This window comes from Misgurnus anguillicaudatus, chromosome 8 (genome assembly GCF_027580225.2).
Source record: "Misgurnus anguillicaudatus chromosome 8, ASM2758022v2, whole genome shotgun sequence".
Taxonomy (NCBI): Eukaryota; Metazoa; Chordata; class Actinopteri; order Cypriniformes; family Cobitidae; genus Misgurnus; species Misgurnus anguillicaudatus.
In genome coordinates this window covers 8,614,748-8,635,888 of record NC_073344.2, presented here as the reverse complement: position 1 = coordinate 8,635,888, position 21,141 = coordinate 8,614,748, and the positions used below count along the sequence as shown (strand labels likewise).

Sequence of the window (21,141 nt, the reverse complement as noted above, 5' to 3'; positions counted from 1 at the left end):
ATTCATATGGAAGTCAGAAAAGCAAGCATGATGGATTTAGGCCTTCAATGGACTCGCTGGTTTTCTGTAGTGTCCATTATGGCAATTAGATTTAGTCCAACGCAATGCATTTCCTTCTGATACACTCTCAGCACACAGATATATAAAGTATATTTGAAGGAAAAACATTTAAGTGGGTGAAACAGTTTTAAAGAGATAATTACACAATGCTTGGTGCACGCTCTATTATATACAGTAAATCAGGATCTTTCATTAGATTTGGTAGCACTTATCAAACTGCCAGTGCTAGTAGCATAGTTTCCGTTTGTTCTCCCAACACCCTTAATCTGTCCCCCCAGTAATGGGGCCTCTACTAAGGGACTATAGGGTCAATTACTGGCTAATTACTAAGTGGAAGTGACAAACTTCTGTCTGCCAAGCATGATTTGAGAACATTCCTCAGAGTTACTAGTCAACAACCAATCACTGCAAAATAATCCCCAACCCATTTGAGTCCTGAGCTGCCAAAATTAAACTGTCAGTCAGCCAGATTCTGTCTGAATGCTTCCTTTATGAAAGCACAGGCTCAATTTAAAGTGCTGGGCTCCCTGCAATGTGAGGCTAATCCATTTCAGGTACATTTCATTTAGCGATTTTAACTGTACAATTACGAGGCAATGAGATCATTTTTTATTAAAATGCATATCAGATTCAGTTTTTAGTTTAATTAAGATTTTTTTTTTTTCGAAAGGCCTTTCTGACACGATTTTTCCGCTGTTTAGTTGTGCCCCTGGAGCATGAATGTTTTTTTCGTAGCACACAGCACAAATTTCTAGAAACAGTTTTTCGTGCCTGACTTTCTGTATTGTGTAATTTTATATTTTGTTTTCTCATTGTTTTGTCAACTATCAACTATTGTTGGATTTTGGGTTAGAATCACTTTCTATGAAATCCTAACCCAAACCCCAACTCTAACCCCAACTCCAGGCGAGAATAGTTTTAAAAGCGAAGTAAGAAACCAATGTAGAAACCAATGCATAAAATTATATCATAACTCAAACCCTAAATCTAACCCTAACCCCAAGCGACAATGATTTAAAAATAGGAAAAACAATGAGAAAAAATAAATAAATAAAATGACACGAACTGTTTCTAGAAATTCGTGCTGTGTGCCACGAAAAACACATTCGTGCTTCAGGGGCACAAAAAACAATAGCAATAGCATGAATAAATGAATCTAAAATTTTGTGACTTGCCACGAAATTTCGTTATATAGTCAGGTATTTTTTTATTCTTTTTTGTGATAAAATCACGAATTTCCGTGTTTTTTCGTGATCCTATAACGAATTCCTGTTTTTGAGTAATTATCACGTATTGGTTACTGTTTTGTCCTATTTTCTTACCATTGTCGCTTCGGTTTAGGGTTAGATTTACATAAAATGACATCCCTACCCAAACCCAACTCTAACCCTAACGCCAGGCGACATATAAAGAAAATAAATCAGAAAAAATTGTATAAACCAATGTATAAAGTTACATTCTAAAGCAAGCACCAAATCTAACCCTAAACCAAAGTGACATGGTTTAAAAATAGGGAAAATCAGTTGAGTAACCAATACGTGATAATCACACAAAAACAGGATTTCGTTATACGATTACGAAAAACACAAAAATTCGTGATAATTTCACGAAAAAAGAATAAAAAAATTACGTGACTATATCACGAACCCTCGTGAGACTGGGTAGAAGCCAAAACATGGTTTGTCCATAATTGTGATGTCCATGTCAAATAAAAATGTAATTTATTAAATGATAATTAAATAGTATTTGTAATATGTCACAGTTTTTTTAAATAAAATTTTTTTTTACAAATACAGGCTGGCTTTAGAAAGCATTAAAGACATTGACAAACACATTGTTTTATTCACATTGCGACAAGGGCACTGAAAGGGCTACTTATTCATATACAGTACAGGCTAAGGATGGTGTTCAAGGAACATCACCATGGCAACAAAGCATGGAAAAGCTTGTGCCTTCACAATGCAGGATCTTCTGATCAAAATATTTTCATTCATCTTAAAGAAACTTGACTTTTGAAATCCACTTAAAGTATGATTTATATCCAACAAAAATATATTCTAATTTTGTAGACAAAAAAAATGTAATAAAGTTCATCTTTAGCAAACAGGAAAATTGCCCCTTGATGAACTTTCTGCCCTTAAACATTGTCAACCCACTGACATACTCACATACATACTAAATACAGTAATCTTTTCTCATGTTTGGCATTTTTTGCTCGTAAAGAAACCCCATGAAGGAGTCCTTCAGAATCCTTGAGTGGAAATTGATTTTGTGTAGTGTTCAAAAAGCTGAAAATGAGTCAAAGTAGGCAGAGATTGAACCACACTGAACCACGCAGAGAATTAAAAATGTATATTCAAAATAAATACAAGCGTTTTTCTCACACCACATGTTTTTATTATCCATTCTTGACCCTAGAAGCATTAAAAGCGATAACCGTAAGCAAATCTGGACCTATAATTATACCCAGATGCTATGGTTTTACTATTTAAAATGAAAAAATTAGGAAATGCAACTGGTCACTAAATACCTTAAGTGTATTAATATAATTTAATTTCTTAATATTTCTATACTATTTGTCAGAATAATACGAAGTACCACAATACATTTTTTGTCTCCCTATAGGATGTAATAATAAATCTTACATTACATTTCTTGCATGCAGACAATACAAAAATTTGACTAGTACATGAAAAAGCAAAGTATATTTGCTTATATTTCTTATCTTGTTAAATGTACCAAAACGTTGTGGTATTTTAAGCAGAGAAACTGGGCATGCATGCCTCTGTTATTCAGAATCACTCTATACACATTTCACAGTCTGACAGGATACAATTACAACACAATAACAGTGATTATTCTGTGATAATGGCCGAGATTTTACACTGGCTCAGAATTCTACACGCAACACAATGCACTGAAACAAATGTTAGACACTCCACTTAAGTTGTATTGGCGTAACAACATGCTGCAAATATTTCTACTAATGTATCATTTGTAAAATGTGTTTCAAAAATGTATTTCAGTCCAAATGCATTAATAATTAACTTTGCAATATCAATGCAAGGACACATTTCCTTTTTCTGAATGGAAATGTAGCCCTATGTAATAAAAAAATCCAAAGATCATTTTCAAATGTAAATAAAGATTGAACAAATTTTGTTTTAGCTGCAAAATAAACCTACAGTTTGCTCTACAAAATGAATGTTTATTTCAACCCAGCATTGGTTCAAAAAAGGAAAAAGCCGTTGCGTTAAAAATTAACCCTGAACATGTTTATATTTTATGAGTTCGCTAATTCGTATGAATTTGTACAAAGTGAATCCCACAAAACGTATTATTATCATAAAAACAATAATGAAACCCCACCCAAAAACCCAACATCACAGGGGTGAAAGCAAATTGTACAAAACACAAAATGTGGTCATGCAAATTATTACGAATTAGCCGCCTCGTAAAATACGTATGAATTGCAATGAGATAGCATTGGTTACAATAGCAGATGAGCCTAAGCTGCAGTACTCACACTGCAGCAAATCATTACCCATTTCGGCACGCTCCACAGTTTAACTTTAGTGAACTTTGACCTACAAATCTGTATCATGTAAAGACGTGACAGATGCCATGTATGCATTACAGTTTTAAAATATGTCACAGCATGACCTTTTCAGGAGGAAACTGTTAAAAATAACAGTATCACATAATATTTTGTACAATAATAGCAACAATAACGGTGCAGTGTGATATCATATCTGGCTGCAGACCATGTGCAGGGGTCTTTGTAAAAATTGTACATGTTGAAAGTCTAGTACGAACGCAGCATTACAGTATATTTGTTGCTGGCACACGTGGCCTGAGGCGTGAAGTGGTGTGAAGTGGCTCACTTAAAGGCACAAAATAAAGGTAGGATAATATTGGGCTTTGGAAGATGTGTGAAGAAGACCTTGCTGACCTCTTCAGTCTCTAAGAACTGAGATACTGAGATTTATGTTGTAGCTAAACAGAAACTAAAATGAGGTTATTGCCATCACCCATGTTTAAATATGAAATATGTCTGACAAAAAATAATTTACTCAAATTGTTTGTGATGTTAGCTGTGATATATAAAATGCTGAGAGGAGCATAAAGGGTAGCGTTTTTAGGAAAGCGATGTTGTGTCTCATTGTGAAGGAAAACCACAAATATGTGTATGGTTGAGAGAATATTTGATGAACTGTTTTGGCTGGTGTTGCTGTCACCATGACGATTCTGCTGCTTAGTGACATAATAGTGAAGACTGGACAGAGTGGCATAAGGACCCCATGTAGAGATTTTCAATGAGTGGAGCTGCCCCAAAAGCATGCAGACAAGCATGGTGCCCAAACTAGGAGAATAAACAAGAGTAAGATAAAAAATAAATAAATAAATAAAAAGCAGGATTTTATATGTCTTATTAGTTTTATGTATACCGACCTGATGTAGGGTTAAAAACAGGGTCTGTCTGATTCTTCAATAATATAACAATTAACAATAAAAGGAATTCTTTCAAACTTTTTTTTCATAATATGGATCTTAAATAATTAAGCAATTAACAATAAACATTTCTGTCTTTTTGTTTTCATTATATTGACACTGATGGATCTCTATGGATTAAACAATTAACAAAGGTTTCTGACAAACAACTCTTTTTATAATATTGACACTAATGGATTTCCAATTATTAAACAATTAATAATAAAAGCTTACTGTTAAACATTATTGACACTGACGGATCTTCAATCTTAAAACAATGAACAATTAAAGGGTTTCTTTCAAACTGTTTTTCATAGTAATGATACTGATTTATCTCATTTTATTAGATGGATTGCATATTTTAATTGTGCAGTGCAACCAAACTTACAAGAAATTGAACTGAATTTATTTGTTTACCAAGTCGACCAGAGTGAGTGGAAAAAAGTTGTCTGATACATGGATATTTGCTTGTGTATACATTTTTATCATTATTTTGCCTTTTTGTTTATTTATTTATTTTTGTCTGCACTGTTTCATCGGACGCACGTGCGCTGAGGCGATACACATCTGGATCCAAACTTTACTTCCGTTTTTTTTTTTTAATGGTCTGACTAGTTGCTAAACTGATCTCATGAACAAATGCTTCGTTGAAAATAACAAATGTTTTGGTTTCCTAGGTAATCTATGTGTTGTTTTGTTGCTTGTTATATAAATAAACTACGTTTAAAGAACTTTGTTGTTATTTATTCTTAGCGGAGTTTACCGGAAGTTACGTGCGGACCCCGACAGCCGCTTGTTTATGTTGTTACTGCTGAAATCGTCTTTAAATGAAGAGTTTGGTTCCAAAACACGTTAAACGCCATTTAAAAAAATAGTTACAACCAAAATCAGTATTGTATCTGGTCAGTTTTAAAAAGTAAATTCTTTATTTTAGGCAAAATCGGATATCTGCCGTGTTATTTTGTCATCTCTTCTCCATTTTTTCCCAAAACGCGATAAACGGCATTCGTCCTTCTCTGCAGAGTGCACTAAATCCGCTCAACAAATCACAGTGCACCATTCCACGCATTATAAACAACAATGGTGGTGCGTTGAATACACACAGAATCCTAGTTTTCCATCATATACTTTGTGCTTCGTGTTCAACAAACAAACAAAAACAAAATAATATCTTTGATGGCATTAATTAAGTTATATTAAGCTTTAAAGTTTTGCATAATTAAGGGTGTGGCCAGGCGACAACTGTTTAATTTCGCGTACCTAATAGTATTGAAGTCCCCAGTTCGTCAAAAAATGACGCGAAAGGTATACCCTCCGCGTCAACATATTGACGCATGGTCAAGTGTCGTCAAATATTGACGCCATGGGTGTGAGACCGTGTTACAGTGATGGGTGAACGTCTCGGTTACTATCGTAACCTCGGTTCCCTGAGAGACGGGAACAAGACATTGCGTCCGCTGACGCTATGGGTTAACTCCTCCCACTTCACCAGACACTGAAATCTTATTGAACAACGCCATTGCAGGGCACTGGCCAATCGTCGCCGACCGCGTGACCGCTAGAAGCGTATAAAAAGCGGTGTTAGAGCGACGAGCGCCAGTATTCTCGACTGAACGAAAATACAGATGGCTAGCCGCGAACTCGGCGCGTAACGCAATGTCTTGTTCCCGTCTCTCAGGGAACCGAGGTTACGATAGTAACCGAGACATTCCCTTTCGAGAGCGGTCTCTCGACATTGCGTCCGCTGACGCTATGGGAACAGTGTTCAAACACGGCGAGAGAGCGGGGAGCCAGCCCAGCAACGCTACGCAGTAAAAGAAACAGCCAATAATATTCTGAAACGCAGCGGCCATACCCTTAGGGGGGCGTGTCTGACCAATAAGGTAGCGATATTCCCGAGGTATGAAATTTGCATATCTCAACCTAAGGAACGTGAATCCTCATCACTACACTGCTAGGGTAGAAAGATAAGTAATTTGGGTGTAAATACGAAAAGTAAATAACACGCGAGTAGTAAATAGCACGGCTTTGCCGGGCAAATTGCAGTTAATGTAGACTCACAACACAGAGTTAACGGCCTTAGCGGTAACGCCGTGTATGCGAGCGTCGTCTTTGCAAAGACGACCTGGTGGAGCGCAGGGTAGAGAAATGCACAAGCACACACATACCTATTATCCACCGAATGACGCAGGCATCTACGTAAAGTCAAGACGACCTGCGAGAACACACTGCTGCCATTACATCGAAGCATAAGAGTGGTCAGTACTCACCGACAGGACTTTTGCAGCTAGAGATTGCATATTTAGCAAATAAAACCTTGCAAAGGTGTTATGAGAAGCCCAACCCGCTGCACGACATACATCCTGAATAGTGGTACCTTGAAACCAAGCCCATGAAGAGGCGATAGCTCTCGTAGAGTGAGCCCTGATGTTGAAAGGGGGCTCTAGTCCACTGCTCTCGTAAGCGAGCGTAATAGCCTCCACTACCCAGCGCGAGAGCCGCTGTTTAGACACCGCTCTGCCTTTAGCAGCGCCGCCGTAGCAAACAAACAGTTGATCCGACGCTCTAAATTCAGCCGTACGGTTCACATACATTCTCAGAGCTCTGACCGGGCAAATCACCTCTCGGTTAGTCGCATCCTGTGATGTTGCAGGTGCTGCAGATATCGCCGTTAGTGATATTACCTGATCTCGGAAGGGAGTGGAGAGAGATTTGGGAACATATCCAACCTTTGGTCTTAGGATAACATTACAGTCAGCCGGACCGAAACGCATGCAGTCCTCGTTGACAGCGAGCGCTTGTAAATCCCCAACGCGTTTCGTTGTAGCTAGGGCGAGAAGGAGGGCTGTTTTGATGGTTAGATCTTTGATAGAGCTAGACTCCAGCGGTTCAAACGGTGCTCGAGAAAGCGCATTCAGCACTATGTCTAAATCCCATGGCGGTACCGAAGGGGTACGGCGTGGTCTTAATCTTCTCGCGCCTCTTAGGAATCGAACGACGAGCGCGTTCCTCCCTATTGATTGTCCCTCCAAGGGGGGGCGTAACGCAGCAATAGCAGCCACATAGACTTTTAGAGTCGACGGCGAGCTGCCGGCGTCCATTCTATGTTGCAGGAAAAGTACAATATCCGACACAGGGCAATTAAATGGGTCAATGCTGTTACTATGACACCATCTTTCGAACACTTTCCACTTAAGGTCGTACAAGCGTCTTGTAGACGGAGCACGCGCCTCAGTCAGCGTGAATGCCGCTCGACGCGAGAGTTCGCTCGTGTTATCTACGATCCTCTCACCTTCCAAGCGTGTAGATTCCACAGTTCCGGGCTGGGGTGCCAGACTGAGCCCTCTACCTGAGACAGCAAATCCCTTCTCAAGGGAATCTGCCATGGGGGGCTTATTAGCATCTCTCTCAGGTCCGGATACCATGGTTGGTTCGGCCAGTCCGGCGCGACTAAAATCACCGTAGCTCCTTCTTCCCTGATTTTGCACAATACTAGCGGTATGAGCTTTATAGGAGGGAAGGCATACAGACTGACTTTCGGCCAGCGCGACGTCAACGCTTCCCCTTGCAGCGGGGCGTCCGTGAGCGAGAAGAACAGTGGGCAGTGCGTATTCTCGCTCGTCGCAAAAAGGTCTATCGAAGCTCTCCCAAACTGGTCCCAGATCAGCTGAACCGAGTCGGGATGAAGCCTCCATTCTCCGTGGGGAAGGTCGTTCCTCGATAACATATCCGCGCCCTTGTTCAAAGCGCCTGGAATATGCGCTGCTCTGATAGATAGCAAGTGACGATCCGCCCATTGTAGGAGGCTGGCTGCCTGCTCGAATAGGGCTTTCGAATGAATACCACCCTGGTGATTTATGTAAGAAACCACCGTCGTGTTGTCCGTCCGCACTAGAACATGTTGACGCTCGAGTTGCGGTTGAAATGCCCTGAGCGCTAACATTACCGCTCTTAATTCCAGCCGGTTTATGTGCCAATCTCTCATCAGGTCTGACCACGTACCGGACGCGGGTGTGCCCTGGCAGACTGCTCCCCAACCCGATGTCGACGCATCCGTGGTGACCACTAAGCGAGAGGCTATCTGACCTAGGGGGGCTCCGATACTGTAAAGGGTCGGATCGCGCCACGGTTTCAGAGTGTTGACACAGCTGTGTGTCACGTGAACTCGCATGCACGTCGATGCCCACATATTCGGCGGGACTCGATCTTTTAGCCACATCTGTAACGGACGCATGTGAAGCAATCCTAGATGACAAACCGGGGCGGCTGACGCCATTAGACCCAAAAGCCTCTGAAACTCCCTCAGGAGGACAACCCGGCCGGGTCTGAAGCGACGCAGATACAGCGTTAATGTTTCTACACGTTGTTGCGATAGATGAGCACGCATCGATGTAGAATCCAACAGAACGCCCAGGTATGAAATGGATTGACTCGGAACGAGTTTGCTTTTCTGAGCATTGATTTGCAGCCCTAACGACTCTAAGTGGGGAAGCAATGCTTTTATGTGACTGATCAACAGATCGCGCGATTGAGCCATAATCAGCCAGTCGTCCAGATAATTCATAATGCGCATCCCACTCGCTCTGAGGGGGGAGAGAGCTGCATCCATGCATTTCGTGAATGTACGTGGGGCTAAAGCTAGCCCGAACGGGAGAACGGAGTATTGATAGCTTGTGCCTTCGAACGCAAACCTCAGAAAACACCTGTGGCGGGGGGATATCTAAATGTGAAAGTAAGCGTCCTTTAGATCTATCGAGGCGAACCAGTCCCCAGGGCAAATTTGCACTAGGATCTGTCTCACGGTTATCATCTTGAATGAACGTCTGCGTAGCGCGCGATTGATGGGTCTCAGATCTAGTATCGGCCGTAATCCGCCATCTTTCTTGGGTACTACAAAGTACTGGCTGTAGAAACCGCTCTCTAACTCGCTGTGAGGGACTCGTTCTATCGCTCCTATTGCGAGTAGGTTTTGTACCTCTTGTCTCAGGATTGGGGCATTTTGAGGTGCTGTTAATGACGATACCACGCCTTTGAAACGGGGCGGTCTGCGTCTGAACTGTAGAGAGTAACCGTGCTCTATTATGCTCAATATCCACTCTGACACGCCGGGGATAGCTTTCCACGCGTCTAGAAATTGGCTGAGCGGGCGGTGCGTTAATGCATGCAATGTGTTTTCTACGTTCGCGCCGTACCTTTGCAACATTAGAGGTGTGGGCGGAGGAACGGCGCGTAGAAACTGGTTCTCGTTTAACAGCTCGTTGGCGGTGTTTGAGTTTGATTGACAAGCACTCTGTATGTTTTGCAAACTCGCGCTGCCTTCCGGCAGGGCATCCGTCTCTGCATAAGGGCTGTGAGGAGGAAATAGCTCTTTTTGTGATGATGTTTGTATCTTTATTACATTTGCATTCACACAAACAACATTGACATAACTGAACTTGTCGCCCACAGGAACAGAGGGGGGCAGAAGAACCCGTCGCGTTGACGCTTGCCCCTCCACGAGCGATCTCCTCCTCTCCGCTTTCTCGTCAGGAAGAGGGCTTCCTCGCCTGAGGCTGCCCGCCACCGCGTCGAGGGCTCCGACCACGTCCGTGACGTTTCCTCGGCTGGAACTGCCAATCCCTCTGTCTCACGTCAGGCTCGGTACGAGCGGGCGCGGTGTAGTCAGCCTGAGGTTGCTTAGAAGGACGCTGCGCTGATCGCGGGGCAGAAGTAGAACGCGATCTGGCGGTCTCTTGGTAAGATGAGTGTCTGGGGAGCAGCTGGCTCATAGCTCTCGAGCGTTTCTGCGCCTCCGAAAAACGTTCAACAACGGACTCCACGGCGTCACCGAAGAGGCCGGCGGGAGTAATTGGAGCATTAAGTAATGCCTTTCGCTCGTTGTCCTTCAGCTCAGCTAGGGTAAGCCACAGGTGACGGTGAAGGACCACTAAAAATCCCATGGATTTTCCGATGGCTTGAGCGGAGAGCTTCGTGGCCATCAGCGCAAATTCCGTGGCAGCGCGGAGGTTACGGACCGTGTCCGCATCGACGGCGCCGTCCAGCGACTGTAAAATCTTCGCCTGGAAGACCTGGAGAATGGCCATAGCGTGGAGCGCCGCCACCGCCTCCCCGGATGACGAGTAGGCTTTTTCCGCCAGATGGGCCGTCATCCGACACGGCTTCGACGGGAGTCCGCGATCAGCGCCGAGCGTTGCAGAAGCAGGACAGAGGTGCGCTGCCACGTTCTCCTCGACAGGGGGAATGCGCACGTAACCGTGGGCTTCACCCCCATCGACCTGGGAAAACATCCCCGGAGCATGGACGCGCGCCGACTGGGGCGCAGACCACGATTTAGAGACCTGATCATGAACGTCAGGGAAGAAAGGTGTCTTTCTCCTCGGAGCGGCCTGCTGGCGGCCCGATTGGAGAAACCAGGAATCCAATTTGCACTTAGCCGGCTCGTCGGGTGAGGTCCAGCTAAGATCTAACTCCTTTGCCGCCAACTCCATAATTTTGGAAAACTCTGATTGGATGTCCATGTGACTCGGACGCTCAGGCTCCGCCTCCGACCAGCTAGTCGACGCCGACAGGGACATGTTGTCGTCGTCCTCCTCCGTCACTCCAAAAGAGACGGCCACATGAGATGTAGAAGGGGGGCGGAAAGCATCCTTCGTGAAGACGACGGGAGGTTTTGGCGGGGGAACGCTGCAAACAGAGCTACCGCAGTCATCGTCCCGACGAGGAGCAAAGGAAGTAGATGGTGGGGGACCCGCCGGCGGCACAGAGGCGGCGGCGGGCACATCCCCGGCGAGACTTCGAGCAACGGCTCTCCTAGTCTTGAGCACTCGAATCGGGAGGTCGGCGCAGTGCTCGCATGTAGAATCCTCGAGCGCCGTCTCGGCGTGCGCCAACCCCAAACAGCCGATGCAGTGCTCATGGGAGTCCGGCTGCTCCAAAGGTCCCGCGCAGAGAAGACAGGTAGTCGATTTTGTAGTCTTGATAGAAGATATCATGCTGAGTGAAGAAGAGAATACTGGCGCTCGTCGCTCTAACACCGCTTTTTATACGCTTCTAGCGGTCACGCTGTCGGCGACGATTGTCCAGTGCCATGCAATGGCGTTGTTCAATAAGATTTCAGTGTCTGGTGAAGTGGGAGGAGTTAACCCATAGCGTCAGCGGACGCAATGTCGAGAGACCGCTCTCGAAAGGGAACTGCCACTGCTGTCACTGTCGTCGAGCAAGATGGCGACGGCAGACCCAGCCAACTATTGGCTTTAAATAACGTTCTTCACAAACCAATGGACAAAAATAAGAATATTTTTTCTGACAGTGAGGGGCAGTACCCTTTTAAAAAGTAAAGCTTTGGAGCTAAAATTAGTACATCAGGTACATATTGGTACCAAATGTATACTGTACATATCTGTACCTAATGGTACACATTAGAACCTTTCCAAATGGTACTGCCCCAGTGACAGCTGTGGTACTCCCTCTTTGCAATCCAACTTTAAAGTGCATTCTGTTTCCATGACAACACCAATAGTTTCAGAGAACTAAGGAGATTATTATTTTAGCATTTTTGAATGGATTTATAAATGTTTTCTACCTTAACTACCTTCATTCTGCTTATGAAATGTTACAGAATATGCAATTAATATGTTTAAATCACATGCTTTAAACCATCATCTTCCTAACCTTCCCTTGAAATCTTTTTTCCATATAACACCATAGTTTCTCTTTTTACATATATATTGTTATTATAAGTGAAAAGATAGGTGCATGACATCCCTTTTACGAATCATGACCTACATGGACCACAAGAGAAAGGCCATTTGGCAAAACCCATTTGTTCACTGCCAAAGTCACTTGCCAATAATGAATCCCCTTCAAGTCAATTTGGATTCTGAAGGAACTTCAAAGCTTTAGCGGCTTTACTGGAAGAATCAAAGGCAGTTTGATAGCCAAGAAACAGGGGTTGAATAAACTCTAGCCACCAGACTAAAAGAGAGACTTCCACTCAAACAGCTGCAACTGGACAGCAGCCATGAAAAAGAACAGCTGTGATCTTTAGTAATATAACCGTATGTGATCAGAGGTCCTCTCATCTTGTTATGACCAAATTTTTCCCAGCAGCAACCTCAACTCTTTTGATTTCGGTAATTTCTTTAATACCCCAATCAAATCCACACACTCACATGTACATACAGTACAGACACCCCTATGAACCCCCCTCCCCCCTTTCCCATACCCCTTGGCTATATGTGATACCAGATCTTTGCTTCTTCACATCCGAAATGCCTGTTACCGTGGTAACTACACACAGTGTTGCAATATTTTTCGCATTTCAATGAGGCATCATGTGGAGATGAAGCACAAAATACATAGTTCGAACATTTGGACTAGAATTCATGACAGCAGTGTAACAAAGAGCCAAAGAATGAGTCATGCCTTAAAAAAATGAAGTATAACAAAAGTGAAAAATGTTGCTGCTAAGAACTTGAGGTATTACAAATACAGATGTCAGAGGGTGATTGGTGTACCCTACTAACCAAGACATTATATGTCACTTTTGACAAAGTTTATTTTGCTATCACTTCACTTTTTCTCACACACTAAAGCAACTGCAAGTGATTGACTCATCCTGTAGGAGGAAAAACAGAAAAGCACATGTTATTTTAAGAAGAAAGAAGAGACTGTAGAAAATCTGAGTGCTATTTTGCAAGCTTGTCTGTCTTTTAAACTAGTGGTTCTCAAATTGGGGGCTGGGTCCCCCAGGGGGGCCGCGAGATGGTGCCAGTGGCCCCAGTTTTATGACATTTATACATTAATTTTCATGAACTCTGTGTAATTAAACCTAAATAAAATATAAGGCTACTAACCAACGGCACTACTTTGTATGATTTGATGTTTTGTTTAATTAAAATGTTAAGTTTTAGAACTGTTTTTGTCATAAATTTCTTTGGGGGGGGGGGGCGCGAAGGAATGCACCGTACACAAGGGGGGCTGCACGCTGAAAAAGTTGAAAACCACTGTTTTAAACAGTTTAGATATGACACATTAATGGCTGAATTTGACTGAAGATATATGATGTTTAATATTCAGGGTATTTAATTTAAAAGTTTATGCTTCTCAATATACAGTTTATGTAACCCCTTTAAATCTGCGTAAATCCAAATACGTACCTTAATTAGCATTGTGACTATTTTCAAATGACACGGAAATAGAGGGCGTGGCTTGTGTCTTCACTGTTTTCCTCCCCCGTCTTCAACCCTAGATTTATAAAAGTAAGAAGTTTCATTCAGAGGGCCCTATTTTAACGATCTAAGCGCATTGTCTAAAGCGCACAGAGCAACGTCTAAATGGGCGTGTCCGAATCCACTTTTGCTAATTTAACGACGGGAAAAATCGACGGTCGAAAAAGGTTGGTCCTATTTTTTTAATGAGTAATGGGAGTATTTTGGGCGTAATGTGCAATAAACCGATGAGAGTCTCAGCTCTTATCCCCTTTAAAGCGACACCATGTAATTTTTCAACCTTCATAATAAATTTTCAAGACCCTTGTGATAGTACATCGACTTTAAATAGGTTGAATGAGATGTCTACCATAGCCTGACGGGGTCTGTATCGCTTTTACTCGTACTTTAAAACGTAGGGTTTCGGGTAGTAACCAGAGCACAAAAAAACCCCTACAAAATTCGACTGCTTTACGGCATACGTCACTTCCTCCACACAATTTTTTAACGTGAATTTTGCTGGAGGCTACTTAAAGAGTGTAGAGAGCAACTTCTATTATGTGACTGTGTGGCGCCGTGTTAGTGTCACAGACCTTTGACATGGGCGACCCAGGTCCGATTCCCCTTTAAGGTATTTTTTATATAAACTCACGATCTTGATTCATACATAAATGTGATCTTCTTTATAAATAATTATCTTGCATATAGTTCCCTGTATTCAGATGCTGCATTCACATGTTCACGTATTTACCTTTCTTTTACTGTCTATGGTATTTACATTACAATCCAGGATGCTATAGCAGTCAAACTTGCTCAAACTCACACAGTGTAAAACCAAACCCTATTCATTCACCAATCCCTATTTATTCGCCAATCAGATCCGAGCGTTTCTCTCTTCTCTCTTCCTAATTTGCTGCGTTCCGCTGTCACTCGCGTGACGTATTACAAAGCGGCAGACCGAAACACATCAGTTTACTTGGAATTGGAGCGACAATTTTCACACAAAAGAGAGGAAAAACAAGCGCCATTGCGGAAAATCCTGGTGGCGAGGGAGAAAGAGATGATGCAACAATATTTGTTTGGAAAAAGGCAAGGAAATACTTCTGGTCGTTTCTCAATTGGAAGGCTGCAGCCTCCGGGGGTCAAATATGCAGGCTGCATACGTCATCAAGCCTGGTTTATTAAGGTAAACTGAGCATTACATTCGCAAGTCATAAGCATACTGCAACAATTTACGATTAATTAAGCATAATAGTCAACTTTATAATTGTTAATATTCTGAAATAAGACAGTCTTGATGACGTATGCAGCTTAGAAATACGACATCCGGAGGCTGCAACCTACAGATTGAGAAATGGCTTCTGCCACGAGTTCCTTATCAGAAAGTTGTAACATGACTGCGTTTCTCCCTGATGCCTCAAAATGTTGATCGTTTAGCGTTTTAAAGGTTTACTTTTTAGTTTAGTTTTAAGGTTGGCCAGTTCCTTTCCTTTGCGACAGTGCTGCGGCGCTTGTGGCCTCTAGGGGCGCTAGGCGTGAAAAATACAAGTCTGTGGTGTGCCTTTAAAAGCCTGTTGCGCTGGCGCTATGTTTAATCCATATCTAGATGACGGACTTTGTAAACTGAAAAACTAAGCGTAGGAAGAAGATCCCAAGTTTAAAATTAATGTTAAATAATTGTGTTGTTTTTCACTTGTATTGAATTTCTTTTAGTCATGGAAGTAAAAAAGCAGGCTTTTAATTGCTTTAAATGTATGGCTATCCAATATCATCAAAAAATTATTTACAAGTATGTAAGAAAAGGTTTGTACTCTAAAAATACTTTATTTGTAACAAACAGGAGATAAAGAGTTTACAAACATCTCTCCGCACGTTTCAGCACTTGGACAGCGTCATGAGTTTGTTTTAAGCATTACTTAAAAATGTTTCTCATCTCACCATACCCACAGGTACAGAGTCATCATATATGACATAGCATTAAAAAAACATTTAAAAACAGATGCATTTGTTTAAAGCAAAGCATTTATTTACTTACCAGGCTGCAGGTGAAGAAGCTCTTTGCGCCTTCTAACGTCTCATAATCGGTCCTCATTTATGTCCAAGAGACTCAATAATAATCTTTTACATTCAATCCTTTAATCTTTCATATTTAAAAACCTTTTTGTGCTGCTGTGCATTCATGTGTGTGATAAGCAAACACGCGTTGTCGTCCCGCTTATAGGCACATATTACTAATGTGCTCTAATAACAAAAAACATATTGCACCATTGACTTTAGACTTTAGACCAGGTATTTGTTGGTCAATGGCGTAGTCTATTTTAGTTGCCTCAAAATAGCAACGCGCCAACAATGCGCCTGAACACACCTCGTTTTCAGACCAGAACGCCCATGGGCTCAAAAGGGGACGTGAAAATAATAATCGCGCAGGGTGGAAACTAGCAAAAGACACTTGCGTCGCGCATTGCGCCGGGTGTAAGATAGAGGCCAGAAACGGATCTCGAAGCAGACCAAAATTTGGAAGGGGCGTGGTTAAAGGATGCTCTGCCTAAGCTGTCAAACTGACGTCATTAATAAATGGCCGCCATTTCCAGATGTTGATTCCCAATATGAGGGCCAAAAAGTAACCCTTGTAGGCTAATCTAGTAAAAACTGTGCCAATAAAGAAAATTGTATGTGGACTTTAACATGTTAAAACATGTAAAATTTGGAAAATATTATATCTGCTGAGTTAAATCAGAAATGCTTCGAAGGTACAGCATTTCAGTTTCCATAAAAGCTAACATTTTATGAAATTGCTTGCGCTTTTTATTAACGATTTGCTTTTTTCAATGCAAAGGTAATGCAATATGATTAATGAAACGACTCGAAGTTTCTTCGGCCGCTGTCCAGGGTCCTGGTGCGTTTTCTGGCGTTGCTCCACTCCAACGCATGCAGCTGGTCCTGCAAATGGGTCAAGCATGAGTTGAATGGTGAAATCCTTCAACTCGCTCGCCTGGTATGTGTAACCACAAGACCGCCGTTACTCTCTGTGAAGATTTAACCTTATGAATGTGAGCAATCTGACAGGAAATATGCGGAGAACGTATAAAGGCTATATCCTTACGCAAAACGTTCCATTAAGCCGTCGATGGACTCAAAACAGCAACCTTAAAACACCAAAGATAAAGAGAGCGAGTGTGAGAGGGAGTTGTGGGTGTTTTAGGGGCTTCATCTAAATGCGCAGCGCATATCAGGGAACATTGCGAGTCTGCGCAGATAGTCGCCCGGTGTTGCAACACAAGAGAACAGCGAGTGATATCCAGACCACGTTTCTTAGTTTGCATCTCTGCTTTTCTTTATATGTCCACCTATCTCTCATTTCGCACAATCAGACTGCTGTAAGAGACAACCATCCTCTTATTTTTGTGGAGGGAGAACATTTCTTTGTCTACTGAACTTGAAGTTTTTCAGTTCGTCTTGAGGGAATGTTTGTGCACAAGAGCGCGCCGCAGCCGTGACAGACAGCGCGAGACAGTCTGCATTCGGCACGTCCTTTAGCGAAACCTCCTGACTACATGGACGGTAAGATTCGTGCTTTATTGAATACTATACATTCTTTATGTGACCATTTAGTTTCTTCGTTTCTTTTCTATGCTCTAAAATGCCGGGTTGTTTTAACCCACTGGTTGTGTCAGATATAGAGACAAACCGAGGCGTTGGGTTTAAATTAACATATGCTGGGTTCTTACAACCCATGGTTGGGTCAAATATAGACATTTTCTTTAGGTTTGTTCATATTTTACCCAACGATGGGTTGAAACAACCCAGCATTTTTTTTTTGTAAATATAGCATGTAAATATAGATTTGTTATTTAGACACGATATGTTGGTTTGAGGTTTGTTTGCTACTAGATACTGTATAGCGTTAAACTGTATGTTATGTGGGTAGTTAAAGTAGACAACAAGGAGTTAGGCGGTGTGCACAGATGATTCATTTAAACAGACTGTAATGTGTGCATAGTCCAATGCTCATGAAAAAAACACATGCATTAAAATTCCACACGATCAGCTTTATCGTCCCATGATGAGAGCTGGTAGGCTTTATATTGTTATTCAGACACGTTAGTAAGACAAGAAATCAAATGCATGAATAACACAATTATACATGCACCCTGCATTTAAATAAAAGTGCCTGGAATATAACACATATAACCAAAAACACATTTATAACACATATAACCAAAAACAGGTTTCTCATAATTTTATTTTTGTTGCATTGATGGATGCCTATAATACTTGAGAACATTAAGGAACACTTAGGTCGGAACATTGGGGGGTAGAAGTGTCAACTAGACATATGTTTTCATTAATCATTATATAAATGATGGGGGGGTGCTAGTTTAGATTATTGGGGGGTTACCTTCCCCCATCCTCCCCTCTGATCAGATGTATTCTGTAGGAACTATGTTGAAACTTCATTAAAGAGATAGTTCACCCAAAAATGAAAATTCTGTCAACATTTACTTACCCTCATGTTGTTACAAACCTGTATAAATTTCTTTGTTCTGATAAACACGAAGGAAGATATTTTGAGAAATGTTTGTAATCAAACCATTCGTGGACCCCATTCACTTCCATAGTATTCTTTTAACCTACTATAAAATTGAATGGGGTCCACGAATGGTTTGGTTACAAACATTTCTTAAAATATCTTCCTTCGTGTTTATCAGAAAAAAAGAAATGTATGCGGGTTTGTAACAACACGAAAGTGGGTAAATGATGGCTGAATTTTCATTTTTGTGTGAACAATCCCTTTAACATTACCATGATTATCACAGTATATGGTACAAAATTGCCAATTTGTAACAGAAAATATAAGCTGTAGGTATGCATTTCACATATTGAGTGTTGCTTATGCTGCGTTTACACCAGCCGCGGTAAAGGCGTCAAGCGCGAGTGATTTCAATGTTAAGTCAATGTGAAGACGCGTTGACGCGCGTCTGGAGGTCTCGCGGCGCGGATGAGGCGTTTGGCGTGGAAGATGCGATTCCGTCTCATTTGCGCGTCTAGTTCGTGCGAATGGCGCGAATTGTGCATTTTGCATTTGACGCGAATTGGCGGCTGATGCCCGAGTTGAAAAAATTTGAACTTTTGCGGAATTTCGCGTCACGTTAACCAATCAGGAGCCTGCTTGCTGCTGTGGCGGCAGCCCCACCCGGATTCCCTCATTCAAGCTGAAGAAACGCTTGATATTGTCCGTAACCAGTCACCTGGAGCTATACGACACAAGTTCTTATTTCTATAGAGGAGACAGGAATAAAAAGGACCTCGCTTGGAAGAGTGTCAGTGAGGACATTGGGCAACCTGGTAAGTTGTAATACACATTTCACTTTTGAGTCACGTGATGTTTATCGACCCGCGTTGTTTATTTTCCCCCTATTGTAAGGTTACCAAATACAAACCGGTAACTCTCATGATAAATGGACAACATCAGTCATCTTGCAAACAGACAACCGCATAGCAATTGCCCCTCCCACAAGAAGCGGATTTTGCCTATGACGCGCGTCAAATGCTTGCTTTTTCTGCGCGTCTACTTCGCTCTACATGCGCAAATGCATTCAAACTGTTTATGTGGCAAAGTAGGCGTGGTAGATGCGAAATTTGTCGCCTAAACGCGGTTGGTGTAAACGCAGCATTAGAGTGTTTAATTAGGTATTGTGTTTAATTTGTATTTTTATTGTATTTTGTGTTTAAAGGAAATGTCATAAATTCATTTAAATGTATATTAAATTCATATGGCCCACACATTATTTTAGTTGTCTGTGTAGTGTCTACTATGTACTTGCATGAGAAAAATATATATGATGTAATTATTGTGTAGTATGCATGTTATTACATTGTACTTACATTTTAAGTATGTGCATTTAATTACAATGTTGACCCTAACAATAACCCACCCCTGGACCAAAAGCTACCCCAAATGATAAGCATGTACACAGTAAGTGCAATGTATTAAATGCTTTTCACTTATGTAAGTACACAGTAGTTAAAGACACCTATATAAAGTGGGACCTTACAGCCTGATCTCACGAGAAATCGTACATAGTTTACAAGTTGGCTAATTCGTATCAATTCATACGAAGTTAATCGTGTTACGATTCTCATAAAAAACAACAACATCGAAACTGAACCCCTAACCCCAACGTCACAGGGGTCAAAGCAAATCGTACCAAAACTTACAAATGTGGTTGTGTGAATTAATACGAATTAACTTGTAAAATATTTACGAATTCTTGTGAGATAGCGTTGGACCTTCATATGTACATGCAATTAAATAAAATAACATTTTATAGATGTGAATACCTTTGTATCAACCTTTCTCCTCATTGCTGCTAATACCATTTGGAAAAGTTAAATTCGATCAGTGCCTGTCATGCTTGCATTTAGAAAAGATGTATTATTACGTTGTGAACTCTGTTTTGAATCAACTCAGCAAAAAGCAAGCATTTGGTTTAATTTAAATGCAAACATTTCAGTCAGTTTTTCACTGCAGTGCCTTTTACAGTTCATTGGCAATCTTGTTACTCTCTGGTCTCTTTTAAAGCAGACATATCAGGTTACTGTGCCAGTTCACTGTGTACAACAAATGAACAGTTTTGAAGTTTTAAATTCAGTTCAATTGTACAGGCTTATGCCAGAGCACCTCTAAAGACCACATTAGATTTCAACCACTGCTTGGTGTTGTGTTTCATTCACTCTCGATGATGATGATATAATAAAATAATAGATGATATAATAGATGAAAAGTAGGCGAGACACCTCTCACAATAGACCACATCAGACTTATCTAAATGGTCAACCAGGGGTGTAGTTTCCGGTTGGTTGGGGGGACAGTAACTTGCCTAATAATCAAAACTAGCAATAACACCCCCAAATAATTACATTAATTAGTCTAACTAAAACATATGTACAGTTGACACTTCATCCCCCACCCCCCAATGTTTAAACCAAATATGCACCCTTGGGGTCAGCTGCAGACGATTGACATTTTAAACAAATTACACGTGTAATTGACTTCCTTCAGTGTTGTATAATGTGTAAAAGATTGGACTTCACATTTTGCATGTATGAGATGATACTGTAAAAATATATTTTGCTGGCTTGTTGTCTGCTTCTGACACCTTGTTTAAATGATTTGTGTTTGTATCAAATGCACACATACTGTAGAATCACAGTGCCGTTTTCATATTAATAAATCACTTTTTCTTCCTGGGGGCTAAGGCACAGTAATTGAAGTCACCCCATGAACTCCCTTGTAAATTACACTAAAAATGGATTATGGATTAAGAGTGATAGATCGAAAAGAGGAATTCATGTTCTTGTTTTTCTTTTTTTTTTAAAT

At 41.5% G+C, this 21,141-nt stretch overlaps 1 protein-coding gene and 1 long non-coding RNA gene across 2 annotated transcripts in view; one reads left to right on the top strand and one right to left on the bottom strand.

Annotated features, from left to right (window-relative positions):
* Positions 1-2,504: 2,504 nt before the first annotated feature.
* Positions 2,505-16,911, bottom strand: LOC141365641 (uncharacterized). The gene is made up of 3 exons (XR_012370721.1): positions 15,796-16,911; positions 13,710-13,797; positions 2,505-4,423 (listed from the first exon to the last, which is right to left on the bottom strand). It is a non-coding gene; the product is annotated as an uncharacterized lncRNA (long non-coding RNA).
* adcyap1r1b (adenylate cyclase activating polypeptide 1b (pituitary) receptor type I) overlaps positions 16,845-21,141 on the top strand; it is a 46,091-nt gene continuing 41,794 nt past the window's right edge. The window contains exon 1 of the mRNA XM_055212882.2: positions 16,845-17,321. The gene's annotated coding sequence lies outside the window, so the exon portion shown is untranslated. The remainder of the gene's footprint in view (positions 17,322-21,141) is intronic.